The following is a 6,595-nucleotide window of genomic DNA, read 5'->3' on the forward strand; positions in this document are numbered from 1 at the left end:
GCTTCTTTCTTCAAGATTGCTGGGCCCCTCTCCTGTACTAAGATGTCCCACTTTTTTTGGTTTAATTCTGTTGTTTTGGTGGAGCATCTCACCCAGAAAGGCAGCAAGAACATATTTCCAAGGCCTTGTGTGTCTTCAAGCAGAATTCTAGGCTGGAGAGCAGTATCTTCCAGCATTTTGAGGCCCCAACTACACAGGCTTCTGGGGCTGCTGCTGAGAATGCTCCTGCCTTCCTGATTTCTTTGTAAGTGTTCATGCTTTCCTGATCCCCAAGTTCAAATCCTAAACTCCAACCTCATGTTCTGGATTTCATGGTGATGCAACATGGTGGACCCTCAGCATCTTCCATCTGGAAATGTGTACCAAACTACTAGAACTTTATTGTTAAAAAGTTCTAATTTCTTTTTAGTATTCAAAATTTTGAGATTCATGGCTTAGTCTGTAATTTTATAAAATGAAATATTCACTTATTTTGGGGAACCACACTGTTTTTTTTACTTCTATGACTCAGCAGCACTTTAATCATCCTGTTTTAGCATAATCATAGGTTGACTCATATAAATTTATAATATTTAATATTTAATGTAGGAAAATAATACATTTGGAATTTTATATGGTTTCAGACAAATTACAGTGACTTGTAATTAATTGTGAGTTTCATCTCCTTCTGTTAGTCTGTAATCTCTTCAGAGCAGGTATTTTTTTTTCACATTGGAAATCACATCATCAAGCCTCATACCTGATGAAAACCAGCTCTAAAAGTGTTAAAATTTGAAATTCTATAGTTTTTCTTTGATAGGGAAAAAGTTGGAGAAATGAAAAGCAGAATGGATAATTTTTGAATTAAAACAATTAGAGCCTATTCTTCCTTCTTTGTAGACCTCCTAGTTCACAGCCCTTAACATTTTTCAAAGTAGGCTTGCCCCGTGGCTCAGACTATAGAGACTCTGTCTGCATTGCAGGAGACCCAGGTTCAATCCCTGGGTTGGGAAGATCTTTGGAGAAGGGAATGGCTACCCACTCCAGTATTCTTGCCTGGAGAATTCCATGGACAGAGGAGCTTATTTCATTTGAAATGATTTAAAGTGCATACATAAATAAGCATGTTGAACAAGCGAGTATTAAAATAGTGCTTTTTAACCTCTTAAATATTTTATTTTTAAATTGTACACTGAGGTAATTTAGAATAATGTTACAAGGACAGAATTTATTTTCTCTAAATGAAAAATATTTTTATCTGGTTACATCTCAGAAAAACTTTTGCAATCAGGTAACACTGAAAGACTCACAAATTTACAGACCATTTGAGAGGGTGCCACAAAACTCAAGTTGAAAAAAAAAACAACTGTACACTTCAAGTAAAGTGGTGTTTGCCACAGCAAAGGGAAAAAAAAGATCAGCTTTTCCTTATCATAGCCTTTCAGAAATATATTTGTTTTTACTTTTTTAAGAAAAATGATGTTCATATTATTTCTATAATTTTAGATTGCATCTAAATGGATCAAGTTATTTATATCCTTGTCAAAATAACTTAATTTTGTTTATTTCTGGAAAATTGGAGCAGAAACATTGATCATCTCAACTTTGTCTTGTCATTCCTTTTAATTTACTAAATTAGTCATAAATTTTAAGATGTATTTCACTGTAGATGATACATTTGAATATTATTGAAGATAAGTAACTAAACTTCTTTTAATTCCATATTTAATGATGACAGAGCAAATGCTTTGAAGATGAAAATACCTGACCTAGGAATGGATACAGAATGTTCAAAGAGGGTGGAGATATGAGTGTATTAAAATGTCAGGAGAGAATATTCAGTTTATAGGAAGACAAAAGGTGATTTTTAAAGAGGCAATTAAATTGCATCCTGCTTGAAAACTAATGTATATTTTATAGCCTTTTAATATATCCATTCAAAATATAGCTTCTCTCATCATCAAAGTCTCTCTTTTACTTATTTATACAGCTTTAGTTCTAGAAACTATTATGTTACAAAATAAATACAACTTGCCAATCAGCTTATTTATTCATCTTGATCTCTTTGAAAGAGAATATAAAATAAAACATGCTATAGCATTCATGCTACAGTAGGAAATGGCAACCCACTCCAGTATTCCAGCCTGGAAATTCCATGGACAGAGGAGCCCGCCAAGCTGCAGTCTGTGGTGTTGCAGAGAATTGGACAGAACTGAGCACACACATGCACACAGCACTCACGTATATGATGTAAGGTATATATAACTTTGTTTCTGTCTTCAGAGCATTGATTAATTTATGTAAAATAGCAGATGTATTATTTGGTACAAAACTGCCAGTTAACATTTCATAGTTTCCTATTCTTTTGGGCTCAATAGATCTGAGGGTCATTAACATACAAAGTGCAATTGTATAAGCATAGACATTACCTACAAAATTTTTCACATATGGATGATTCTGCCTCAGATTATAAGGTATGGAAATATCACTGATATGGCTAGTAATGCTAAAAAATTAAAGCATATTTTGTTTTCTATGCTAGATTCTTTAAGCACTATTGTTTTATCATATTAGATTGGAAGAACTGTGAAAAATGAAACGTGAAAAAAAAAAAAACTGTGGAAAATAGAAACGTTTTCTCTGATTTGGAAAACTTGGCTTCTGTATCATTCTAAGGGCTTAGTATCTAACTGATGATTTGGCTTTGGTAAGTGAAACCTCAGATATTCCTGACTCTAAATTGTTTAACTATTTCACGGGCAGCAACTCCTGCATCTCAGGCCACCCCATGGATCTTAGGATTTAATACGACTCAGAACCAGACTAGTTAGAGTTCAGGGATTTGTGCTGATCTTTCTATTTGAACTATCAATTGATGAGGAAAGAAGATATATTTAACCTAAGTTGCACATGCTTTGGGTTTAACTTTTCCAGGTTGTGGAAAATAAAAGTAGAAAAAAATGAAATCTAAACACTTAATTCCCCTGCATCAAATATATTTTGTTTTTTAAGTTTTTTGTAAATTTTTATTTTGTATTGGGGTGTAGCTGATTAACAATGTTGTGAAAATTTCAAGTGAACAGCAAAGAATATACTTTCTAATGTGTATACTATATATATAGTGTGTGTGTGTGTATATATATATATATATATATATACACATATATATATATACTTTCTAATGTGCACAGGCATCGTTGTGTGGTCTAGTTTAAATAGACTTAGCATGTCTATTTTTGACCTTGCTTGAGGTCTTGTTTTACTTTTTGGTATCATTCAACATCTTTTGTTCCAAGATTCTGGCAATTCTCCTTGGTACTTGGTATATAATTTCTATTGAAACTCTGTTTTTGGCCAAGAATCCCTCATTCTTCAACAGCTCTTTTCAATAGCATGTCTCCTGCTCCCTCAGTGATTTCTTACAGACAGTTCAGTTCAGTTCAGTCACTCAGTTGTGTCCTATTCTTTGCGATGCCATGGACTGCAGCCTGCCAGGCTGCCTTGTCCATCACCAACTCCTGGAGTTTATGTCCATAACTCATAGAAACTCATGTCCATCTCATCCTCTGTCATCCCCTTCTCCTCCTGCCTTCAATCTTTCCCAGCATCAGGATCTTTTCAATTAAATCAGCTCTTCGCATCAGGTGGCCAAAGTATTGGAGTTTCAGTTTCAATATCAGTCCTGCCAATGAATGCTCAGGACTGATTTCCTTTAGGATGGACTGGTTGCATCTCCTTGCAGTCCAAGGAATTCTCAAGAGTCTTCTCCAACGCCATAGTTCAAAAGCATCATTCTTTGGCACTCAGCTTTCTTTATAGTCCAACTCTCACATCCATACATGACTACTGGAAAAACCATAACCTTGACTAGACGGACCTTTGTTGGGAAAGTAATGTCTCTGCTTTTTAATATGCTGTCTAGGTTGGTCATAACTTTTCTCCCAAGGAGTAAGCGTCTTTAATTTTGTGGCTGCAGTCGCCATCTTCAGTCATTTTGGAGCCCAAGAAAATAAAGTCTGCCACTGTTTCCACTGTTTCCCCATCTCTTTGCAATGAAGTGATGGGGCCAGATGCCATGATATTTGTTTTCTGAATGTTGAGCTTTAAGCCAACTTTCTCATTCTCCTCTTTTAATTTCATCAAGGACTCTGTAGTTCTTCACTTTCTGCCATAAGGGTGGTGTCATCTGCATATCTGAGGTTATTGATATTTCTTGTGGCAATCTTGATTCCAGCTTATGCTTCATTCAGCCCAGAGTTTCTCATGATGTACTCTGCATATAAGTTAAATAAGCAGGGTGACAATATACAGCCTTGACGTACTCCTTTTTCTATTTGGAACCAGTCTGTTGTTCCATGTCCAGTTCTAACTGTTGCTTCCTGACCTGTATACAGATTTCTCAGGATACAGGTCAGGTGGTCTGGTATTCCCATCTCTTTCAGAATTTTCCACACTTTATTGTGATCCACACAGTCAAAGACTTTGGCATAGTCAATAAAGCAGAAGTAGATGTTTTTTTGGAACTCTCTTGCTTTTTCAATGATCCAGCAGATGTTGGCAATTTGATCTCTGGTTCCTCTGCCTTTTCTAAAACCAGCTTGAGCATCTGGAAGTTCATGGTTCTCATACTGTTGAAGCCTGGCTTGGAGAATTTTGAGCATTACTTTACTAGCATGTGAGATAAGTGCAATTGTACAGTAGCTTGAGCATTCTTTGGCATTGGCTTTCTTAGGGATTGGAGTGAAAACTGACCTTTTCCAGGCAGGTCTCTTACACAGACTGGGGGATGGATTAGAGATACCTTTTTTTTGGCCCAGAGAGAATACAGTGGCCTATGAATTTGGAAGAAGTTAGGAATCTGATTATAATAATCAACCTTCTATTTTATCCTTTCTTGACAACAACCAAGTACTGATCCTATCAATTCCTTTTCTTTGAAAATCCGGAGTACTGTCCTAATATGAGCACAATTACTTGGACTCAAATATGTTTTCCTTAAACTGACCATATGCTTTTCTACACAATTTTCTTGTCCTGGTTTCATACTCATACCCAGATCCTCATACTCTGTTGATCTGTGGGGAAATTTGCTATTTTCTGTCCTTTGGAACTACTTTTCCCATTACTATGTGGTGTTTGTCAGCTTTTACTTTTGATGAACTGCTCTGCATTCGCACTGAACTTTCCCACCTGTTGTTCCTCAAGATCTGTCTCCTGGTGGTTCTAATTCATACTAAACAGTGAGAAAGTTATTGAAACCTTCTCTGAGTCTGTATTGAAAAAATACATTGTTTTTAAGAAGAATGTAGCATTTTGTAATTAGTGCCTTGACAAATCACTTCCTAAGTCAAAACCCTGCAAAGTTAAGTAAAACAGCAGTCTGATCTTTATTATGCTCTGCAAAATGCTGGAACCTAATCTGTTTTCAGTTACCACTATTTTTTAAAGGCTTTTTTTTATTATTAAGACTTTAGTTTTTAGATAAATTTAAAGTTCACAATAAAATATAAGTAACGTATAGAGATTCCCTACATACCCCCTGCTCACACACATACAGGGTCTCCCTCATTTTCAATACCAACACCAGAGTGGTATATTTGTTAAAGTCAATGAACCTTCATGGATACATCATTAAAACCCAAAGTCTATCATTTATATTAGGGTTAACTCCTGGTTGTTATACATTTTATGAGTTTGGACAAATATAAAATGATGACATGTATCCATCATTAAAGTACCATATAGAGTATTTTCACAATCCTAGAAAACCTCTGTGCTCTGGCTCTTCGGGCCTGCTTCCCCAACTTCTGGCAACCACTGATACTTTTACAGTCTATATAGTTATGCCTTTCTGGAATGTCACATAGTTAGAATCATACAATATGTAGTCTTTTAACCTTTTTTTTTTTTTTCCATTTAATTATATGCACTTAAGATTCCTTCAAATCTTTTCTTAGATTTATAGTTCATTACTTTCTAGCACAGAATAAAATTCCATTGTCTGAATATAGCACAGTTTATTCATGCACTTCAGTTCAGTTCAGTTCAGTCATGTCCAGCTCTTTGCAACCCCATGAACCGCAGCATGCCAGGCTTCCCTGTCCATCACCAACTCCTGGAGTCCACCCAAACCCATGTCCATCGAGTCAGTGATGCCATCCAACCATCTCATTCTCTATTGTCCCCTTATCCTCCTGCCCTCCTTTCCCAGCATCAGGGTCTTTTCAGTGAGTCAGCTCTTGCATCAGATGGCCAAAGTACTGCGGTTTCAGCTTCAACATCAGTCCTTCCAATGAACACCCAGGACGGATCTCTTTTAGAATGGACTGGTTGGAACTCCTTGCAGTCCAAGGGACTCTCAAGAGTCTTCTCCAACACCACAGTTCAAAAGCATCAATTCTTCGGCACTCAGCTTTCTTTATAGTCCAACTCTCAGATCCATACATGAACACTGGAAAAACCATAGCCTTGATGAGAAGGATCTTTGTTGGTAAAGTGATGTCTCTGCTTTTTAATATGCTGTCTAGGTTGGTCATAACTTCCCGTCCAAAGAGTAAGCATCTTTTAATTTCATGGCTGAAATCACCATCTGCACTGACTTTGGAGCCCAGAAAAA

Source organism: Bubalus bubalis, chromosome 6, assembly GCF_019923935.1.
Source record: "Bubalus bubalis isolate 160015118507 breed Murrah chromosome 6, NDDB_SH_1, whole genome shotgun sequence".
In the NCBI taxonomy this organism is placed as follows: Eukaryota; Metazoa; Chordata; class Mammalia; order Artiodactyla; family Bovidae; genus Bubalus; species Bubalus bubalis.